Source organism: Mandrillus leucophaeus, unplaced genomic scaffold, assembly GCF_000951045.1.
Source record: "Mandrillus leucophaeus isolate KB7577 unplaced genomic scaffold, Mleu.le_1.0 Scaffold258, whole genome shotgun sequence".
NCBI classification, from domain to species: Eukaryota; Metazoa; Chordata; class Mammalia; order Primates; family Cercopithecidae; genus Mandrillus; species Mandrillus leucophaeus.
In genome coordinates this window covers 3,781,502-3,806,334 of record NW_012102676.1, presented here as the reverse complement: position 1 = coordinate 3,806,334, position 24,833 = coordinate 3,781,502, and positions in this window count along the sequence as shown.

The following is a 24,833-nucleotide window of genomic DNA, read 5'->3' as shown; positions in this document are numbered from 1 at the left end:
AATAATATATGTGAACTACTATAAAATGATCATGTTCTTAAAGATTCTTTACTTTCTGAAAATTCAGATCAAATTTTAATTATGAGAGAGATTGCCTTGTATTTTACTGTGATGTAATTCTCAAAATTTTGATTTCTATGTGTGAAATATAAAATAACTTATATTTAATCAAAAATCATTGCAAATCCCCCCTTCATTCAATCTGGGAAACAGAGATGTATAATTTGTATTTCTATGATCCATTTAGTCACAATTTAGTCTATTATAAGACTCAACTTTACAAAAGTAAAAAATGATAGATATTACAAATAGAACAAAGTTATATTCTCTTTCCACAAGATTTGAAACATATATAAAAGGCATATGAAATATTATATACTAGGATATACTAGGATATGGATTCTTTTTTAGAAATAAAAAATGTCAAAATCCCATTTTCAAAGTTTGGAAACTAATGAGTTAGTTACAGCTGTGAGATAGTGAAAACTTACTTTTTATAATTATGCTAACAAATTTTAGGATATATCTCTGGCTCATCATTAGCCAAGTCTAAGGGAAATAACAGAATGTCAGCAGGAGAAATGACTCCTCTGCTTGAGATTTTACTAGATAAAGCATGTTACTTTGATTAGAATGATTTATGAGTAAAACCGAGAAAAGTTAGATGCTGTTTGAAGGGCACAAATAAGCATATTCAACTTAATTCTAAGTTCTATTCACTGGAAATATTCCAAAATATTGATCTCCTCTATTTCTCATGTCGATATGTAAAACTGAAGCTAGTTTTGCATGATATCCAAAATTTTAATGGAAACCCCTCTCTCCATAATTTTTGTTCTGTTCCTCTATATCAAATTAATGTCTCTTTCTTCTAAGTAAGCTACTTACTAATGATTGCGATTGCATAGATTTATGTATGTCTGCCTTTCCATCTAGAAGTCGTTGCAAACAGTGACCCCTCCTTGCTCATCTTTCCCTCTTTTGTAGCAATTTCCAATTGTATAAACACAGTGACAGCTCCTTTTTAAATTAAAATGTGATTTAACATGGTTGCATAATGTAACCCAGATTACAGATTTCTTTTATTTTTAGAATTTACTAAGCTGCTAGAAGATCATTACTAAATAAAAAGAGGGAAAGGAATAATTACTTTATTGTTGTTTATAATATGAACATTAAGGGTGGGCTTAGTATACTGAATTGCTATAATTCTGAAGATAAATTTATGAGTTATACTCTTGGCATCAAGAAAAACATGCTTGCAAGTGTTAACTCTTGAATTCAAATGCTATGCTGAACTCATAAGAACAGTGAATGGCACCACAAGTTAGATTAAAAAGTTAAATCAAATTTTTATAAATGTAGAATATTGATAAAAGAAAGAGTAACAGATTGCAATAGAATTTTTGTGCTTCTTTTCTAGGTGAGTCACCTGGAAATATCTTCATATTCTTTGAGTGATGGCAAAAAAACACATCAACCTTTTATTTAAGCTCTTACACTGTGCCGAGTGTTGAAACAGAAGTCAGTGAATAATACTTGTTTTTAACCACCTTAGAAATTAAGAAAGTATCTAATTTAGATAAGAAAAAACTCTATGTATTTAAAAATAAGAGCAAATATAAAGCTTTTGACAAAAATGATATATAGGAATCTATGTGTCTATAGACAAAATACACTATGTCTTTATTGGAATCATTATGTAAGAAATCTATACTTTTTAATAATCAAGGAAAATCCTAAAATACTAAAGTGGACTTTTCTTCATAGGTAAAATGCTATTAATTAGACAAATACATTTACTCAGGCACACCTAAACTTATACATACATAGCTTCTTCATGAAATTTAAATATTTAGCACTTCATGAAATTGAAATGTTTAGCACTTCTAAAGTGCAGAATGACCTTTGGAGTCAAGATGAAGAAAAGGACATTCCACAAATAATGTTTTTCCTGTGGGAAAACATGCTGATGCATCACAATATTGCCATTCACTGGAAAATAAAACATATTAAACCACGTGAAAGAATTAGAAACGATAGTTCCCACTATCAATATTCCAACACTTACTTTGATCCTTATTGGATGAAAAAATTAATTACCAAAATCCGGATATAAATCATTTATTTAATCATATAAAATCAAAAATGCTTAAGGAACTTATAAGTTCCTTAAGATTAGTGGAGTCTTGAGTCCAGATATAAATCATTTATTTAGTCATATAAAGCCAAAAATGCTTAGTAATTTTTTAAGTTCCTTAAGATTAGTGAAGTCTTGAGTCTTATTAAGATTCAATATAATTTAGAGATTCAAATTTAGGTTCAAATGATCAATGCTCACTTATCCTGGGCTGATACTATAATCTGATTTTGAAATAAAGGAAGTTTTACAAATGTAACTTCAGAACAAAATGATTTTAAGTCTAGAAGTGTTTCTTTCAAAGTTATAATACATTATATGAAACCATTTCATAAACTGACCCTAATTTTGAGGCTCACCTCCTAGGAGGGAACCTGAAAAATCAATTTTAATATAGAATAATTATTAAACCTTTATTCTAAGATCTCAAGTATATCTAATCATGGTCTATTTGAACAGTAGTATCAGATCCAAAAGTATCCTTAAATAACAAATATGATAATTCTCTCATAGAAACATCAAATTGAATGGAACAATAAGACATATATTCCTTGTACCGAGAATTCTGTATTCAATAAATAAAATTTATAATTTTGCTTATCTTATCCATATCTTTACTAATTTTGCTCTTATTAATCTATCAGTGACTGTAAGAAATGTGTTGGAATCTCCTTCCTTGATAGAGAATTTGTCCATTTCATTTTGTAATTCTTTCCAATTTTTCTTTGTATACTTTGAAGTTATTTTTATTAGGTACTTATAAGCTTATAATTGTTATTATAGTATTACCAAATCAAGTCCTTTACATGATGTGACTCTGTACATAATAATGCTTTTAAGTTAAAATCTATTTTGTCTTACATTAAGATAGTTAACTCAGCTTTCTTTAGATTATTATTTACCTAGTATATCTTGTTAATCCTTCACTTCAAACCTTTCCATGCCATATGTTTTAGAAGTATCTTTTATAAATACCATATAGATATATTTGTATGAACCCAATCTGAAAATTCAATCTTTTAAAAAATCACTTACTTTTCTGGGATACTTCAAAGAAAATAGCAAACAGCATACTCCACTACAAAATTCCTTAATGTAGATCTCAAAAAACATTCTTTATATGCAAAAAAAAAAAAAAAAAAAATTATACCTGTTATGGGCTGAATGTTTGTGTACCTCCCAAATTCGTACATTAATTTCTTAACCCTCGATGGAGTGGTATTAGGAGGTAGAGTCTTTGGCAAGTTATTAGGTCATGAGAATGGGGTGCTTATGCATGGGACTAGTGCTCCTATAAAAGGGTCCTTAGAGGCCTCTCTCACTCTCTTTCTTCCATGTTAGGATACAGTGGGAAGCTGGCAGTCTGTAAACTAGAGGAGGGTCCTCACCAGAATTCAACCATGCTGGCACCTTGATCTCAGACTTTCAGCATCCGGAATTATGGCAAATATATTTCTGTTGTTCATAAGCCACCCAGTTTACGGTATTTTGGTATAGTAGTGTTGACTAGGACAACCCCTGTGATGCTTAATTGTTTGTGTCAATTTGGGTAAACTATGGTGCACAGTTGTTTTGTCAAACACTAGTCTAGATGTTACTGTGAAGGTATTTTTTAGATGTGATTGATTTACAATCAATTGACTTTACGTAAAAGCAGATCACCTCTCAATATGCGTGTGCCTCATTCAATCAGTGAAGGTCTTAAGAACAAAGACTGAATAAGAAAATTCAAGACAGCAATATAGAAATCTTGCAGCAGGGTGCAGTGGCTTATGCCTGTAACCAACACTTTGGGAGGCAGAGGTGCATGGATCACCTGAGGTTAGGAGTTTGAGACAAGCCTGCCCAATGTGGCAAAACACTGTCTCTATTAAAAACACAAAAAAATTAACTGGGCATGGTGGCGGGCGCCTGTCATCCCAGCTACTTGGGAGGCAGGAGATTTGCTTGAATCCAGGAGGCGGAGGTTGCCGTGAGCGAAATTGTGCCATTGCACTCCAACCTGGGCAACAGAACGAGACTCTGTCTCAAATAAATGAGAAGAGAAGAGAAAGAAACCTTACTTGAGTTTCAGCCTGCTGGCCTACCGTTCGGATTTCAGACTCAAGACTGTAACATCAACTCTTTCCAGAATTTTCAGCCTGCCAGCCTGCCCTACAGAGTTCAGACTTGTTAGCCTCTACAATCATGTAAAACAATTCCTTTAAAAAAACTCAATCTCCCTCTGTTTTCTTTCTTCTCACTCTGTTTTTTCTACCTCAATATAGATATAGATGACATAGATATACATACAGATACAGATAATATAGATATAGCTGTATCTTTAATGAGTTCTATTTCTCTGGTGAACCTGGACTAAAAATCCATGTAATATATTTAATAAAATATGGCAGGTCACGGTGGCTCATACCTGTAATCCCAGGCATGGGCGATCGAGGCGAGTGGATCACTTGAGGCCAGGAGTTCAAGACCAGCCTGGCCAACATGATGAAACCCCATCTCTACTAAAAATACAAAAATTAGCTGGGCATGATGGCACGCACCTGTAATCCCAGGTACTCGGGAGGCTGAGGCAGGAGAATGGCTTGAACCTGGAGGCAGAGGTTGCAGTGAGCCCAAGATGGTGCCTCTGCACCCCAGCCTGGGTAACAGAGTGAAACTCTGTTTCAAAAAAAAAAAAAAAAAAATTCCTCTATATTATCTCACATCCAGTTCTTAGCCAGATTTCCCTGATTCCTTTAAATGTTTAAGTCAGTGTCCACTTCAGGAGTATCCACTGAATCAGGCTGTTATGTCCCACAACCCTTTTTAATCTAGAGTAATCTTTTCTATGATACCAATTTGCTGAATAAATATTAACAGTTGTCCTGCACAATTGTCCCACATTCTAGAATGAATAGATTACTTTCTGCTGATCTTCCTATACGCCTGTTATATTCTGGATGGACAGATAAAGTCTTCATTCAATTGAAGATCAACAGTTTTGGCAAGAATTTATCAGAGCTAATGTTTAAAATTTTGTATGGCATCATATCAGGAGACGTATAATGTTTTGGGGTCCTACCACTAGGTACTTACTGGTTAGGGTAGCAACAGACTAATCTTTTTTTTTTTTTTTTTTAATTTATTTATTGTTATTATACTTTAAGTTGTAGGGTACATGTGCATAACGTGCAGGTTTGTTACATATGTATACTTGTGCCATGTTGCTGTGCTGCACCCATCAACTCGTCATTTACATCAGGTATAACTCCCAGTGCAACCCCTCCCCCCTCCCCCCTCCCCATGATAGGCCCCGGTGTGTGATGTTCCCCTTCCTGAGTCCAAGTGATCTCATTGTTCAGTTCCCACCTATGAGTGAGAACATGCGGTGTTTGGTTTTCTGTTCTTGTGATAGTTTGCTAATCAACCCAAATGTCCATCAGTGACAGATTGGATTAAGAAAATGTGGCACATATACACCATGGAATACTATGCAGCCATAAAAAAGGATGAGTTTGTGTCCTTTGTAGGGACATGGATGGAGCTGGAAACCATCATTCTTAGCAGACTAATCTTTTTAATGTAAAGTTGCATTTTTCCTCTGGTAATCAGAAATTAATCTGTGTGGTGTCATGATGCCACTTTGGCACTGTAGAAATGTCCTGTTCTCTTTCATTCTTTTATCACTGTTAGCATATTTATTAGCTTGACATTCTTCTGTAAACTAGCACATTTGCTCATTAGCTGCAGCTATTGATTTACTGTGAAATGTAATTATAGCAAATTTACACTGATTATAATTTATTGTTTTCAACTAATTTGTTATATTTTATTTCTATTTTACTGATTTCTATGACTTTTTGTTGCCACTTTTATGTTTTTTATTTTTTAATCTTAACTCCCCCCATATATTTTTTAATGTATATACTGTATTCTATTATTTCAATAATCGGTTAGCCTTTAATTTTACCAACTGCCTTTAACTCAAGAAAGTCTAAAGTTATTACAACCCTCTCCCCAAAAGTTCAAGTACCTCAGACCACTTTAACAGCATCATCTTGTCTCTCAACTTACCTGCTATGATCATTTGATGTTTTTATCTGCCTTCTACTGTTGTAAAATCCTACAGATTAGTAACCATTGTCATTATTATTTTATGCAGCAATGGTATGTTTAGATTACAGACTTACATATTTCTTCACTCAATATTTCACCTTCAATCTCTGATCTTTTTCTGAAATCATTTTATTTCTGCCTCAAGAATAACATTCAAAAATTTCTTAAATCTGTTATTACTGGTAAGCTCTTAATTTTAATTTTGTGTTTGCATTAAACTTTCTTTTTTCAAAATAAGTTTTTCAGGATACACTTTTATTTTTATTTTTTTTTTCTGAGAAAGAGTTTCACTCTTGTTGCCCAGGTTGGAGTGCGATGGCATGGTCTCCGCTCACTGCCATGGTCTCTGCTTACTGCAACTTCTGCCTCCTGGGTTCTAGCGATTCTCCCACCTCAGCCTCTCAAGAAGCTGGGATTACAGGTGCCTACCACCATGCCTAGCTAATTTTTGTATTTTTAGTAGAGATGGGGTTTCACTGTCGGCCAGGCTGGCCTCTGACTCCTGACCTCAGGTGATCTGCCCACCTTGGCCTCCCAAAGTGCTGGGAATACAGGTGTGAGCCACCGTGCCTGGCCTGGATACAGAATTCTAAGTAGACAGTTGTTTTCTTATAATGAAACTATTATTCCAGTGGCTTCTAACTACTCTTGAAAAATCAACTGTTAATTTATTGTAGTTTGTTTGTTTGAAATTCATCCGTATTTTCTCTCTGGAGTTTGCTAAAATCTTTTCTTTGCTTCGATATTCTGTACTTTCACAGAATTGTATCTAATATGGATTTTATTAATTTGACTTTTGCTTCAATATCTATAGGTTCTTTCGAACAAATCTCAATTATCTTTTTTTTTTTTTTTTCCTAAAGAGACAGGATCTCACCCTGTCACTCAGATTGGAGTGCAGTGGCAAGATCATGGCTTACTCCAGACTTAAACTGCTGGTCTCAAGCGATCCTTCCACCTCAGTCTCCCCAAGTGCTGGAATTAGAGTTGTGAGCCACCATGCCCAGTTTGTATGTCGTTTTCTGTTCAAATTTGCCTCTCCTCATTTTCTCTCTTCTCTTCTTTTGGTGCCATGATTAGATATACAATACAACTTCTTATCTCCTTAAACGTTTTATTTTTCCATCTAATGATTCTTTGTATTACTTTCTGGGTCACTCTGCTCTATCTTCCAGATAACTCATTCTCTCTTAAGTTTCATCTCATTTGCTATTTAATCCATTCATTGCTGTCCCACTCAATCTTCATTCTGGGGGAGTGGAGGTTTAATATTTGATTTTAATATTAATTGCTTAGTCTAAATAACGTTGACTTTCCCTTGGCTATTTGATGACTTTGTATAATCAGTAAAAATCCTGGGAGCCTATCTTAAAGATGTTTCACACCAAAATTTATTTACCATTTTTTCCACCAGGGACCAGGAAATATCTATCACTAAAATGGCCTTTCTTTGGCCCCTTTCAGGATCCACAGCTAAATGTTGGAATTTTTATTTTAGGAGCCGGCTGCAGATTGGCACCATATAGGCCCTTAGGAGAAATTGAACTTCACAGGAATTCACAGCTTGTATTTAGTCTATTATTTTCTCTGTCTTATTTTATAGGGACGAATGAAGAGGCTCTTTTATATTACCCTTACCATTTACAAGCAGATCGGCAACAGAATGCAAACTGTTATGTTAATTTTATGTAAATACTAGTTATTTGTGTATGAAATAATTTGTTATATCTAATTTGCTTTACTGCCAGTGGCCAAAACTAAATTAACATTTTGATTTAAAAATTATTCAAATATTGCAATCTCAAAATAAAGTACTTTGATACTAATTATTTCTACTGATATCTAAAATTACTGTAAATTATCTTATTCTATTATGATTTATATGTTTCCTGGAATTTAATTTACTTTTTGAAAACACTATCTTTTTCCCTATGGCATTATAGATGGGAATATCCTTGGGCAATTTAACAGTTATAATTTTTTTTTTGACTATACGTAGTAAAGGCAAATAATCTTTAAACAGCTAAACCTATATTGATGCCTCAAAAGTTTGTATTTAATTACTTCTTTTACACGAGCAGTCTTTACTATGCCAATAAGTACTGCTTTAAAAAAATGGCAATGAGCACTTACTATGGAAGATCTTGAGGACATAAACCATTTCTGTCTCTCTCATTGTGTTGCTTTTTAATTGAGATATAGTCAATAATTATTTTTAGGTTACAGAAGGCAATTGAGATATTTTTTAGATCTTTAGTTATTTTTAATTCCACCAAGTGAGTGCAGCATCAGTCTTTTGGCATTAAAAAAATTAGAGTTCTGTAGAAAGAGAATGTGTCCTTACCATCAGTAGAATTAATTACAAGGAATGAAAAAGAGAATCAGTGTCAGAATTTGGGCTCTGTCATATTGATAGTCTTGAAATACATTTTAAACAACACTGATTTTCCTCTTTCTTAATTTTTGCACAATGAGATTTTTTTGAGACCAAAATCTGCTGGCTTTCACATTTATTTCATTGCTACTTGACTGAACGAGCTGAAATTTTAAGTGTGTTTCTTGTTAAAGGGAAACTTAAGTCATGCACATTTGAGCAGATTTATTTTAAAAAGGGTATTTTCACCTCTTGCTAAAGCAATATTCCAAGCTCAGTAACTGACATTCAACAGATGACTAATGAAGGTCTTATAGTAGAAATTAGCCTCTTCCCTACCTCCTGGATTCAGTTACCCTACTGAGACTCTCTCAATCTGCCCTTTCCCCTCAACTGGCTCCCTGGAGAAAGCTGGAAACAGGTGCTAGGAATCTTGTCATTAATTCAGATCAACAATGTCAGTTAATTAAGTGGAAGTTCTTTTACCCAGCCTCTAATGGCAAAGATGGCTAAGAGTCCAAAAGGATTAAAATAAAAAATAATTTTCTTTCCACCTCTCAAGTCAATGTCCTTCTTCCTAATTATATTCATTACATTTTCTTAGGTTTAACTCTTTAAATATAAATAAGTATGGCCAAATATATTTGATGAGATACTTTATACATAGATTTTTCATATAGAATCTGTATTCTTTTATGTAGAATTTCATTAAAACAGTGCTTTCCAACACAAACTCCACACATCATTTCTTCCACAGGATGCGACTAGGTGGATCTTTGGAGGCAAAAGATATTGTAAAGAAAAATAGTGTTAGAAATACTGGTTTTATTAAGAATTTCATTGTTGCAGACCCTTACAAAGCCTATAATATGCCATATAATGTGTATTACAGTATGTCATAGGAGATAGATACATTGCATGGTGTTTCATCTATATATGATATACATATAACAATAGTATCATTTAAACATAGACTCTATTTTAAAATTTTGAGCATTTTTCAGCAACAGTCTTTATAAGGCAAGAAAATTCTGAAGTGTCCTTTTCCAGAAGATTTTTATGCAACATTTTTGTCTAATATATATTGTTAACTCTATTTCTTTCTTTTTAATTTTTTCTCTGGATTATTCTTCTGTGAATGCCACATTAAAAGGTTGGAGAGGTTTCAATTTTCACATTTCCCTTGGTGCTAAGACAAACTCTTTTCTGATATGTGTGCTTGTCAAGGCTGAACTGTCCACTTTATTTTCCAATCTATTTTCAAGTTTTTATCAATTTGATATCAAAGCAAAAATAATAAAAGGAAAAATTTCCTGTAGCATTTAATCGAATACTATGAAATTCCTTTGAAGAGTAACTTGGGGCTTGTGTGCAAAATATAAATAAGCATCCCTTCCTCCAAACACTACTTCCATCTTTTGAAATGCAGTGATGTGCTGAAACATGAAACCTCACTGCTGTCTCCTGGAAAAGTACCCTATGAAGTGAATTGTGCAAAGTAAATGGTGTCTCTAGGGTTGTGCAGTGCACAACCTGCACATACTATGGAACAAAATTAAAAGTAGTGTAAAGTGTGCACAGTATTCTAACAAAGGTTTTACTTAAGCCCACGGTCTCCTCTGTTGTGAGAGAGTACAGCACACACACAAAAATCAAAAGTCTGATTGTCCAAATTTGTCATTTTTAGCTTTTATTATATATTTACTCTTAACAACCAGTCCTTTTGCTTTGAGGCCCATGTTACTATATCATTTAGAATACAAACCTTTTATTTGTTGGTTAGTGCTGTCTGATTTTATTTTACAAACACTCATTCCCTAGAGTTCAGTAAAAGGGAGCTTATTGTTTTCCTTGATGACCGCTTTCAGTTTAGGGTCTGAGGCTCGTGATAATCACATTCCAATGGACAATTTACCTTTGAAAAATTACACTTCATAACACTTTTTAAAAAAGATGTATCTGTTTGATTTTGAGCCTATCACAGTATTAAAAATGTATTTTGCAGCGCACTCAATGTCATCAGTTGGAATTCATCTGATCAAATTAGCACAGGCTTAGAAAGTTCTTACTATCATACCTTTAGACCACGTGCTGCTGACCTAGTCTAAATTACAGGTACAGAATGTTTTCAGAGTTACATGGTATAGCTGTTTTTTGAGGGGTGGATGGAAAGAATTCCCATGGTAATTTCCATTGTGTGTTTTAACTTGAGCTGTGTACTCCTAAAATGTTACCATTTGCTTCTCTGAGTTACTTCATCTCTGTGCCCCGCTTTTCATTATAGTATTGGTAAGATTCTAATATGATTGTTTGTTTTCATCTCTTTCTTTCTCCACTCTCCATGATCTGAACTTTTAAAAGTAAGGCCTTTTATTTTTCTTTGTACTTTCATAGTGCCTCACATAAATGCATGTTAGATGGGTCACTGAGGGCACAGCAGTTCAAAGGTGAACTCTCATCTTTGAGAGTAGAGTTCTAGATACTTTTAAAGAATCCAGAGAAAACATCCCTACTGTCAACTGACCTATCTTTTTCTGTACTTTTAAGTCCTTTTTAAAGTGTTTTCAGTTTGTTATCTGTAAAATATTTATGTTTTCTTCAGAAGACCTCTGAAGTGAAATTAATTTAAAAGTTATTAATATAACTAATATCTCTGAAAAACAGAAACACTATACAATAATGCATTTTGTTTCATCAGATTTGCTTCATGCAAACCACTGATGGAATTCTTTGGGAAATTTATGTTTCTATCTGCTGAATAATTTAAAATACTTTCTGATTGTGTTAAGCAAAGGGTTTTGTTCAGCTGAAAATAATTCAGCAGTTAAATAATCAATAGCATTTACCTAGATGTACTACTCTCAACCTATCTCATCTCAAATTATTGAAAATCAAGTTTTCAGGTTGTAAGATAAATCACTGTTTACTTAAAGCCGATGATTAAAACTAATAAAATCCTTCACCTTCTCCTTATCATTTATATACAATCTCTTTGATGATTTACATTTAAGACAGATGTTGATTTCTGTCCTCCTCCTTTGCCCTATAAATGACACTCTTTCTTCAGTCAAGTGTGATGGGCAGTAGGTCAGCCCAAGGATGGGATAAATAAACCAAAATAACTTACTTTTAAGGAAGCAAAGCAGAGCATCTTCAAAGCAACAGTAGTTTTCTATAATCTATCCTTTGACAGCCAACTAATGAAACTACAAAATCCAGACTCATATCAAGCTTAGTTGTTTTTATATTCTAAGCAAGCCTACGTCATTTAAAATTTTGTGCTTGCTTTAGGTTCAATGAATTTTGTTTGTTTGTTTTTGTGTCATTTTGGGGGGAAGTATTTCTAGGACCAATTAAAATCATCATAATTTCTAACATTCCAGAAAAAAATAATACAGGATGTGGAGACTAAGGGAAATTAGTCCCTAAAATTTCTTTTAAGACATGGCACATTATTCACGCTAAGATTTGATCTGCTGATTTTGTAGATGCCAAAACCAAGTGCTCGGCCCTGAGGTGTCATGATCAAGCAACTCAGTTACAGCTAACACACTGGTAGCTGTTTTGCTACTGAAACGTATACTCTCTGTTTGAAGGAAAAAAATGACAGAAATAATTAAATATACATTTGAGAAGTGCATAAAGGAAGGTCATAGCACTGCTTTATGAAGAACCAAAATGTTAGCTAGGTAACACTAAGTGGATTGACTAGGAAAATGATGTAATATAAGAAACAGACCTCAGTATTTCACAACAAACTTATATACCCCTCTGCTCTCATTCTAAAGCTATTTTAACTTTTATTTTAAGTTTGGGGGTACACATGAAGGCTTTTTATATAGGCAAACACATGTCATGAGAGTTTGTGTTGCTGATTATTTCATCACCCAGGTATTAAGCCCAGTACCAAATAGTTATCTTTTGTGCTCCTCTCCTCCCTTGCACCCTTCTCCCTCAAGTAGATCCTAGTCTCTGTTATTCATTCTTCATGTTCATAACTTCTTATCCCTTAGCTCCCACTCATAGGAACATGCAGTATTTGGTTTTCTATTCTTGTATTAGTTTGCTAAGAATAATAACCTCCAGCTTCATCCCTATTCCTGCAAAAGACACTATCTCATTCTTTTTTATGGTTGTATAGTATTCCATAGTGTATATGTACCACATCTTCTTAATCCAGTCTGTCATTGATAGACATTTAGGTTGATTCCATGCCTTTGCTTTTGTTAATACTGCTGTAATGAACATTCACATGCATGTGGTCTTTATGGTAGAATGATTTATATTACTCTGGGGATATACCCAGTAATGGGATTGCGAGTCAAATGGTAGTTCTGCTTTTAGCTCTTTGAGGAATTGCCATACTCTGTTCCGCAATGGTTGATTTAATTTACACTTTGACCAGCAGTGTATAAGTGTTCTGTTTCTCCACAACCTGACAATCATCGGTTACTTTTTGACTTTTTAATAATAGCCCTTCCCACTGGAGTGAAATGATATCTTGTGGTTTGGTTTGCATTTCTCAGCAATCAGTGATATTGAGTTTTTTGTTTTTTGTTTTTTGTTTTTTTTCATATGCTTCTTGGCTGCAGGTATATCTTCTTTTGAGAAGTGTCTGTTCAAAAAGCACAGAGTGGCAAGCTGCATAAAAAAGCAAGACCCAGTGTATGCTGTCTTCAAAAGACCCATCTCACATGTAATGATACTCATAAGCTCAAAATAAAGGGATGGAGGAAAAGCTACCAAGAAAATGGTGAACAAAAAAATAAGGGGTTGCAATTCTAATTTTAGACAAAACAGGTTTTAAAACAACCAAGATTGGCTGGGTGCAGTGGCTCATGCCTGTCATCCCAGCACTTTGGGAGGCCAAGATGGGTGGATCACCTAAGGTGAGGAGTTCAAGACCAGCCTGACCAATATGGTGAAACCATATCTCTACTAAAAATACAAAAATTAGCCAGGCTTGGTGGTGTGCGCCTGTAGTCCCAGGTACTCAGGAAGCTGAGACAGGAGAATTGCTTGAACCCAGAAGATGGAGGTTGCAGTGAGCCAAGATTGCACCACTGCACTCCAGCCTGGGCAACACAGTGAGACTCCATCTCAAATAAATAAATAAATAAATAACAAAGATCAACAAAGACAAAAAAGGGTTTTACATAATGGTAAAGGATTCAATTCCATAGGAAGACCTAACTATCCTAAATATATATGCACCCAACACATGAGCACCCAGATTCATAAAGCAACTTCTTAGAGAGCTACAAAGAGATGTAGACTCTCACACAATAATAGTGGGAGATTTTAACACTCCACTGAGTATTAGACAGATCATCAAGGCAGAAAATTAACAAACATATTTATGACCCAAACTCAACATTGGCCCAAATGGATATTATAGACCTTTACAGAACTTTCCACCGAAAAACAACAACATATACATTCTTCTATTCACTGCATGGCACATACTCTAAAATCAACCACATAAATGGACATCAAACAATTCTCAACAAATGTAAAAGAACTAAAACCATACCAAACACACTCTTGGACTACAGTACAATAAAAATAGAAGTCAAGACTATGAAAATCCCTCAAAACCATGCAATTAAATGGAAATTAAAAATATGCTCCTAAATTACATTTGGATAAATAATGAAATTAAGGCAGAAATCAAGAAGTTATTGAAAAACAATGAAAATGAAGATACAACATACCAGAATCTCTGAGACACATCTAAGGCAGTGTTCAGAGGGAAATTCATAGCACTAAATGCCCACATTAAGAAGTTAGGAAGATCTCAAATTAACAACCTAACTTCACAACTGAAAGAATTAGAGAGGCAAAAACAAATTAAACCCAAAGCTAACAGAAAATGATAAATAACATTAACCAGAGCTGAACTGAAGAAAATTAAGACATGAAGAAACATTTGAAAGATTAACAAATCTAGGATTTTCTTTTTTGAAAAAAATAATAAGATAGGCCACTGGCTAGACTGATAAAGAAGAAAAGATAGCAGGTCAAAATAAACACAATTAGAAATAATAAAGGCAATGTACCACTGACCCCACAGAAATAAAAACAATCATCAGAAAATATGAACACCTCTATGAACATTAACTAGAAAACCTAGAAGAGATGAATAAATTCCTGAAAACATACACCCTCCCAAGACTTAGCCAGGAAGAAATTGTTTCCCTGAACAGACCAATAACAAGTCTGGAATTGAATCACTAATAAATAGACTACCAAGCAAAAAAAAAAAAAAAAAAAAAAAAAAAACTCCTAGAAAAAAAGAAAAAAAAAAAAAAAAAAAAAAGCCGAGGACCTGATGGATTCATAGCCAAATACTAGCAAATGTTCAAAGGAATACTGGTGTCATTCCTACTGAAACTTTTCCAAAAAATTGAGGAGGAGGAACTCCTCCCCAACTCATTTAATAAGGTAAGCATCATCTTGATAGCAAAAGCTAGCAGAGATATAACAAAAAAGAAAACTACAGGCCAATATCCTTGATGAACATCAATGCAAAAATCCACAACAAAATTATTGAAAACCAAATCCAGCAGCACGTCAAAATGCGAATCCACCATAATCAAGTAGGCTTCATCCATGGATGTAAGGTTGCTTCAACATATGCAAACCAATGTATGTGATTAATCACATAAACAGAATGAAAAAGAAAAAACACATGATTATCTTAATAGATGCAGAAAAGGCTTTTGATAAAATTCAACACCTTTTCATGTTAAAAACTCTCAATAAACTAGGTGTTGAAGAAACCTACCTCAAAATAATAAGAACCATCTATGACAAACCCACAGCCAACGTCACACTGAATGGACAAAAGCTGGAAGCATTCCCCTTGAAAACCAGCAAAACATAAGGATGATCTCTCTCACCAGTTCTATTCAATGTAATATCAGAAGTCCTAGCCAGAGCAAGCAAGCAAGAGAAAGAAATAAAGAGCATTCAAATAGGAAAGGAGGAAGTCAAACTACCTCTGTTTGCATGGTTGTATATCTGGAAAACCCCATAGTCTCAGCCCAAAAGCTCCTCCAGCTGATAAATTAAGCAAAGTTGCAGGATATAAAATCAATGTACAAAAATCACTATCATTCCTATACAACAGCAGTCAAACTGAGAGCCAAATCAGAAAGGCAATACCATTCACAATTGCCACAAAAAGAATAAAATACCCAGGAATACAGGTAATCAGGGAGGTGATACATCTCTACAATGAGAATTACAAAACACCACTCAAGGAAATCAGAGAAGACACATACACACAAAATTCCATGCTCATGGATAGAAAGAATCAATTATCATTAACCTGGCTATACTGCCCAAAGCAATTTTCAGATTTAATATTATTCCTATAAAGCTACCAATGCCATTTTTCACGTAACTAGAAAAAACTATGTTAAAATTTGTATGGAACCAAAAAAGAGCCTGAATAGCCAGGGCAACTCTAAGCAAAAAGAACAAAGTTGAAGGTGTCACGTTACCCAAATTTATACTAAAGGACTACAGTAACAAAGCATGGTAGTGGTACAAAAACAGGCACATAGATCAATGGAACAGAATAGAGATCCCAGAAATAAACCCCACATCTGTGACCATCTGATCTTTGACAAACCTGATAAGGACAATCAATGGGAAAAAGAATCCCTGTTCAATAAATGGTGCTGGGATAAACTGGCTAGCCATATGCAGAAGATTGAAGCTGGACCCCTTCCTTACACCATACACAAAAAGCAACTCAAGATGGATTAAAAACAAATGTAAAGGAGAAAACTACAAAAACCCTGGAAGACAATCTAGGCAATACCACTCTAGACACAGGAATGGGCAAAGATTTAATAACAAAAACACCAAAAGAAATCACAACAAAAGCAAAAATTGACAAGTGGCATCTAATTAAACTCAATTCTCAAACTAATTAAATTCTAATTCTTTTGCGCTGCAAAAGAAACCATCAACAGAGTAAACAATATATAGAATCTACAGAGAATTACTCCACAGAGTAAACAATCTACAGAGAAATATTTTGCAAACTATGCATCTAACAAAGGTCTAATATCCAGTGCCTATAAGTAACTTAAAGAAATGTACAGGAGAAAAATTATCAACCTCATTAAAAAGCGGGCAAAGGACATGAACATAACTTCTCCACAACTATTAATACAGTGATTTCTACGACCAAATTTGTGAGATTTTTTTTTTCCCATCCGCCAAACAAGCAATTGATTCTGCAGTGGACGCCAACTGGGTGTCCTCCAATTCAATTCCAATACTATCTATCTAGAGGTACTGTCAGATCACACAGGTTGAGGACTCAACCCCACCAGACTGCCTCCTACTTCTGATGCCAGTCTCAAGCCCCAGATTGTTTTTGTTGTGGTTCTGACTGACCAACTATAAATCGGGGTTTCCATGACCCCTCCTGGGGTTTGTTTGATTTGCTAGAGTCATTCACAGAACTCAGGGAAATAGTTGATGTTTACTGGTTTGTTATAAAGAATATTGCACAGGATACAGATAGAAAAATGCATAATAAGCAAGGCATGTGGAAGGAACTAGCCATCTTCCAAGAATCTTAATGTAGTTAGCTATCAGGAAGTCCTCCAATTCTGTCCTTTTGGGTTCTTTTGGAGGCTTCATTAAATACACATGATTGGTTAAACCATTGGCCACTGGTGATCAATTTAACCTTCAGTCTCTCTTTCCTTTTCTCTCTCAAGGGGTAAGTGAGCAGTGCTTGAAAGTCCTAACTTTCTAATCAGGCATTGGTCTTTCTTGTGAACAGCCCCCATCCTGAAACTACCTAGGGGCTGCCAGACATCAGTCAACTCATTAGCATACAAACAAACATAACATTGGAGATCATAAGGATATTTTTTTTTTATTTTTATTTTTTATTTTTGAGATGGAATCTCACTCTATTACCCAGACTGGAGTACAGTGGAACCATCTTGGCTCACTGCAACCTCTACCTCCTGGGTTCAAGTGATTCTCCTGCCTCAGCCTCTGGAGTAGCTGGGATTACAGGTGCCTGCCACCATGGCTGGCTAATTTTTGTATTTTTAGTGGAAATGGGGTTTCGCCATGTTGGCTGGTCTCAAGCTCCTGATCTCAGGTGATCCACCCACCTTGACCTCCCAAAGTGCTGGGATAACAGGCGTGAGCCACCATGCCCAGCCTGGAGATTATAAGAATTTTAGAAGTTGTATAACAGGAAAGGGGTATGTATCAAAGATCAAGTATATATTTCAAAAATCACACTATCAGAGAGCAAATGGAAGCATATCGTTTTATTTTATCAAGTACTGCTTGAATCAAGGTGACTATGCTATGGTAGGCAACAAAAATGGCTCCTTCAAAGATCTCCACATCCTAATCCCTGGAACTTGTGACTATGTTAACATACATCCAAAGAAGAATTAAAGTTACTGATGGAATTAGGTTGTTAATCAACTGACCTCAAGGTGGGGAGATTATCCTGGACCATGCAAATAATGGCTCAAAGTAATCTTAAGAGTCTTTATACTATAAATTACCTTGGGCAGTATGGCCATTTTCATGATATTGATTCTTCCTATCCATGAGCATGGAATGTTCTTCTATTTGTTTGTGTCGTCTATTATTTCACTGAGCAGTGGTTTATAGTTCTCCTTGAAGAGGCCCTTCACATCCCTTGTAAGTTGGATTCCTAGGTATTTTATTCTCTTTGAAGCAATTGTGAATGGGAGTTGATTCATGATTTGGCTCTCTGTTTGTTATTGGTGTATAAGGATGCTTGTGATTTTTGCACATTGATTTTGTATCCTGAGACTTTGCTGAAGTTGCTTATCAGCTTAAGGAGATTTTGGACTGAGACGATGGGGTTTTCTAAATATACAATCATGTCATCTGCAAACAGGGACAATTTGACTTCTTATTTTCCTAATTGAATACCATTTATTTCTTTCTCTTGCCTGATTGCCCTGACCAGAACTTCCAACACTATGTTGAATAGGAGTGGTGAGAGAGGGCATACCTGTCTTGTGCCAGTTTTTAAGGGGAATGCTTCCAGTTTTTGCCCATTCAGTATGATATTGGCTGTGGGTCTGTCATAAATAGCTCTTATTATTTTGAGATACATTCCATCAATACCGAATTTATTGAGAGTTTTTAGCATGAAGGGCTGCTGAATTTTGTCAAAGGGCTGTTGAATTTTGTCAAAGGCCTTTTCTGCATCTATGGAGATAATCATGTGGTTTTTGTCTTTGGCTCTGTTTATATGCCATCCCAATTAAGATACCAATTACTTTCTTCACAGAATTGGAAAAACTACTTTAAAGTTCATACGGAACCAAAAAAGAGCCTGCATTGCCAAGACAATCCTAAGTCAAAAGAACAAAGTTGGAGGCATCACGCTACCTGACTTCAAACTATACTACAAGGCTATAGTAACCAAAACAGAGATATAGACCAATGGAACAGAACAGAGTCCTCAGAAATAATGCCACACATCTACAACCATCTGATCTTTGACAAACCTGTTAAGAACAAGAAATGGGGAAATGATTCCCTATGTAATAAATGGTGCTGGAAAAACTGGCTAGCCATAAGTAGAAAGCTGAAACTGGATCCCTTCCTTACTCCTTATACAAAATTTAATTCAAGATGAATTAGAAACTTAAATGTTAGATCTAAAACCATAAAAAGCCTAGAAGAAAACCTTGGCAATACCATTCAGGACATAGGCATGGGCAAAAACTTCATGTCTAAAACACCAAAAGCAATGGCAACAAAAGCCAAAATTGACAAATGGGATCTAATTAAACTAAAGAGCTTCTGCACAGCAAAAGAAACTACCATCAGAGTGAACAGGCAACCTACAGAATGGGAGAAAATTTTTGCAATCTACTTATCTGACAAAGGACTAATATCCAGAACCTACAAAGAACTCAAACAAATTTACAAGAAAAAAAAACCCATCAAAAAGTAGGCAAAGGAAATGAACAGACACTTCTCAAAAGAAGACATGCATACAGCCAACAGACACATGAAAAAATGCTTATCATCACTAGCCATCAGAGAAATGCAAATCAAAACCACAATGAGATACCATCTCACACTAGTTAGAATGGCAATCATTAAAAAGTCAGGAAACAACAGGTGCTGGAGAGGATGTGGAGAAATAGGAACACTTTTATACTGTTGGTGGGAGTGTAAACTAGTTCAACCATTGTGGAAGACAGTGTGGCGATTCCTCAAGGATCTATAACTAGAAATACCATTTGACCCAGCCATCCCATTACTGTGTATATACCCAAAGGATTATAAATCATGCTGCTATAAAGACACATGCACACATATGTTTATTGTGGCACTATTCACAATAACAAAGACTTGGAACCAACCCAAATGTCCATCAATGATAGACTGGATTAAGAAAATGTGGCACATATACACCATGGAATACTATGCAGCCATAAAAAAGGATGAGTTTGTGTCCTTTGTGGGGACATGGATGCAGCTGGAAACCATCATTCTTAGCAAACTATCACAAGAACAGAAAACCAAACACCGCATGTTCTCACTCACAGGTGGGAATTGAACAAGGAGAACAGTTGGACACAGCGTGGGGAACATCACACACCGGGGCCTGTTGTAGGGTGGGGGGAGGGGGGAGGAATAGCATTAGGAGATATACCTAATGTAAATGACGAGTTAATGGGTGCAGCACACCAACATGGCACATGTATACATATGTAACAAACATGCACGTTGTGCACATGTACCCTAGAACATAAACTATAATAGAGAAAAGAAAAGAAAAGGACATGCTCTTCAAATGCAGCCGTGATTACTTGTCTTGGGTCAATGTACAAAAAGCACCAAATAGGCACCCGGTTCCTCTCATCTTTCTAAATAAAAATTATATATATAAAAAAAATCCAAAATGATGATAAAACCTCCAAGCACAGAGATATTAGTTTGAGAATTATTTATTAAAATAAAGAAAATTGGAAGTAACTATGAGGGATATCCAAAATATCTGATTGTGCATGCCTTAAGTTTATACAAAATTTTTGCATGCATATCCTTTACAGAGCCAGTTATTTGTGTGTAAATTATACACATGTACTCATGTGTTAATATATTACATGATAATATATAGGCATACACACAAGAGAAATTGATAACGGATGAATTAAAATGTTATTATCAATAATATTTTTGGTTAGGACATAGGGATTGACCATGCCTTCTATTTTTGAAAATGTTGATTTAATATTATCTGTTGCAGCAATTTCATGGCCTTCATTTAAGACCACTATGTTTAATACTTTTTAAAAGTCAAGCTTACTTTAACAAAATGTGCACATAGTCAAATTCATCCTTTTAAAGAATAGAGTTTAATAAGTTTTGGTAAATGTGTGTAGTTCTCTAACCACTACCACAATCAAGATAAAGAATATTTCCCTAACCTCAGGAAGTCTCCCTGTTCTTCTTTTCAATAAATTTCCTGCCCCTAGCCCCACCTCCTGTCAATTAGTGACCCAATTTCTCTCCCTATAGTTTTTTCCCTTTAATTTTTATAAATCGAACAAAAATAATGAAAAGAGTCTTCCTTCATATAATAAAGAGCAAGTAAGATTATGTCAATCAGTGCTGCCGAGAGCCAGAACTTTTCCTTTTCCAGAGAGTTTTATACATTGTACCATTTTTGTATCTGGCTTCTTTCATGTTGCATAATGCTTTTGAGGTCTAAGCATCCTGTTGAATTTATCGGTATTTTATTACTGTTTTATTTATGGGTAGTATTTCTTACATAGATATACAACAATTTATTCATCAGTTGATGGATATTCTGGTTGTTTGCAGTTTTGGGCTATTATGAATATAACTGCTATAAACAATTGTGAAAAAAAACAAAAACAAAAACGAGGAAGACAGAAGAAAGAAAACCAGAGCGACAGCAGCATGAATATGATGTAGCCTGATCCCGCTAGTTTTGAATGTAGAGAAATAGAGATGATGAGGCAAGGAAAGCAAGCAGCTTCTAAAAAAGAGAAAAAAGCAAGAAAACTGATTTTCCCCTATCACTCCCAACAAGGGTTGCGAAGCAGCTCTCCCAACACCTTGATTTTAGCCCAGCAAAACCCATTTTGGACGTCTCACCTCTAGAAATAAAAGATAATAATTTTGTGTTGTTTTAAGACACTAAGTTTGCAGTAATTTGTGACAGTACCAATTGGAAGCTAATACAGAGTCTAAGGGCAAAAATGAGGTCAGAACAAACCTAAAAAATCAGTTAAGTATAAATGAAATTCAATTATTCTAAATGAAATGTACTATTATTCAGTGAATCCATTTTTTCTTTATTTCATTTGTTGGTGCCTAAAGACTTGCCTACATGATCTAAAAATCTACATCATGCAAATGACTAAGAAGTTAACTTAATTTTGCTTTCGCTCCTGGATAAAAAGTCTCTAGAGTCAATGCTTTCATATATATTATCACATTTTTAATATCATTGCTTGGTAATTAATACGTGGGCTAAGAGAAGTTCAAACAACTACTTGCTACTATGGATGAGTATGATGCTACTATTGAAGAGAAAATCACTGTTTTATAGATGAATGGTTTATGAACATTATTCATATGACTGTTGTAAAATTAATGTGAAATTTTTCAATGTTTAGATGTAACATAAATCTCATGTCTTTAGAACTGAATATCTAAGGGCCTTGTGTATATGTGTCAAGTTAAAAATCTACCAAGAGTTAAAGTCATGGCTCTTCCCTGAACTCCACTGAAGTTTCCTAAACTTAAAAAAAAAAAAAAAAAAAAAAAAAATCCTCTGCTCTCAGTCGTTTAAAGAATTATCTACTGACTGCATTGGGACAGTAAAGAACAGCAGCAGGGGCAAAAGGCAAAAGCAAAAAAGCAGGAGACAAGCTCCCACCTTAGGGCCTTTGTACTTTGTGTTGTGTTTGTCCAGAAAGAAATTTCTCAGCAATTTACATGGCTTGTTTTCTCATTGTTTTTAGGTCTTTCTTGTTAGTGAGGCTTTTGCTGTTTACCTTCTAAAAGTTTAATGCCCCACTGTGACTTCCCACATTCCCTTTCCCTGCTGTGTTTGTTCTCTTTAGCCCTTGATACTATATAATATGCTACTTTTTTCTTATCTTGCTTGTTGTTTTTTGTGCCTACTGACCTGTTCACTACGCACTCTGTTCAACCAGGAGGAATAATATTGCATTCAAAATCACAAGAGACAGCAGGCTTTACCCAACACCATGCTCACTTAGATTCTGGAAAAATAGAGGATGGGTAAATTGTCATGTACAATAATAAGATAGAAACCGTCTCTTGTCACTCAGTCTCAGTTTCCAAATAACTTGTCATTTCACATGAAATGTGAAAGGTCATGAGAGATGATACCAAATGATGTGGACCAACTCAGTTCAGGAAAGCCATGGTTCAGAGCCCTTTTAAGATTTTATACCTTGCTAATCACAGTCCCATAGGGGTACATGATTAATTTCTACTCTCTAGAGAACCTACATCTGTCAATTAGATTATTAAATGAACCCAATATGTGCATTAAGTTACAAATTTGGTGTTGGTACATAGAATTTAAGTTAGATCCTGTACACTTCTAAAAATTCCATCAGTTACTGTTGCAAGGGACATTAGACTAAAAGGTCATATTCTGAGGCTAAAGGAAAGACCACAGAGCTAGCTTCAAACATGTTCAATGACTAAGAAGCTAATAATCTCAAACTCTTTTGTATTGGGGCATTGGTAGTTTATAATTAGCAGAAATGTATCAAGAATATTGAAGAACTAATTCAATATTCAAGATCAAGAACTAATATTAAAGAATATTTTAATGAAAGTGTATGCAGAAAGACCTATAAGTGACCCATTGGGCCTTTTAGGAATCTATCCCAATTAATCTAATACAGAATAATTTCTAAGTATATTTACGTTAGTTCTATGTTGTAAGGTTTTTAATGAAATGCTTTTTACTTTAGTCCATTTTTAGTTTCTGTGTGAATAATTTTGTAAATCTTTTGTCTATAAAATTTAAGACTTCAAGATTACACAACTGTCTGAATTTCACATATTTATTTGACAAAGTTTCCAACTATTATGTTATAATGAGTTTTCCTTACTTTTGTACATTTTATTTTCAACATATGTATCATTTTTATAACAAATTCTAAGTGTTCTTAACTCTCTTTTACTGGACACACAATAAGACTACATTTCTTAGCTTTCCTAGTAGACACTTTGGTATTGTGTAACTGAATTTCAAGAAGATGAGGGGAAATGATACATCATATCAAATCTAAAACAATCAACAGCTGTGTGGTTTTACCGTGTGCTTTTTCCTGTCCATTTGACTGAAAATGAAGCATTCTGAGATGGCAGGATTGCAAGATGGGGTCACCCAGGGTTCCTGGTTGCTGATTGGAGGAAAGCTGTGCAAGAAAAATCCTATTGGCTGTTTAAAGTCATTGGCATTATGACATTTGCATGTTTTGGCAGCTTGTATTAATTACCCTGATTAACAGAGGAAATAATAGCAAAGGAACAGCTGATGTACAGGTTTCAGAGAGAGAATAAATTTGTCACTAAATATCCAAAGAGAATATTTAATGATAAGTGTATTACATATTGAGAAAAGATTTTTGAAAGATTTCAACATGATTAGTCATACTACACGTAATCATGGTATCAAAACACTGAATAAAAGTTTTATAAAAGTCAGGGTTTTTAAGGTTCATGCTTATCATTTGACTATATATAATTAATATCATTTATTTATCTATTATATAATATGCACTATGCAACTAACAAAATACATATAAAAATAAGTTCATTCATTCCTTCATGTAATCTTTAAAACAGTATTATTTCATAGAGAGAAAACTAAAGTTAAATGATGATTAATAACTTGGCCAAGATCACAAATAATTAGAGTAATAGAATTATGATTCTAGCTTTGGTCTCTACAATTACAAAAATCCTCATTGTCTCTAATGAGCCATAATATTTCCCAACCACAAATATGCGTACACACACACATATACAAACATGCACACACTCCTAGAGGGGACATTTCTTCTTCTTCTTCTTCTTCTTCTCCTTCTTCTTCTTCTTCTTCTTCTTCTTCTTCTTCTTCTTCTTCTTCTTCTTCTTCTTCTTCTTCTTCTT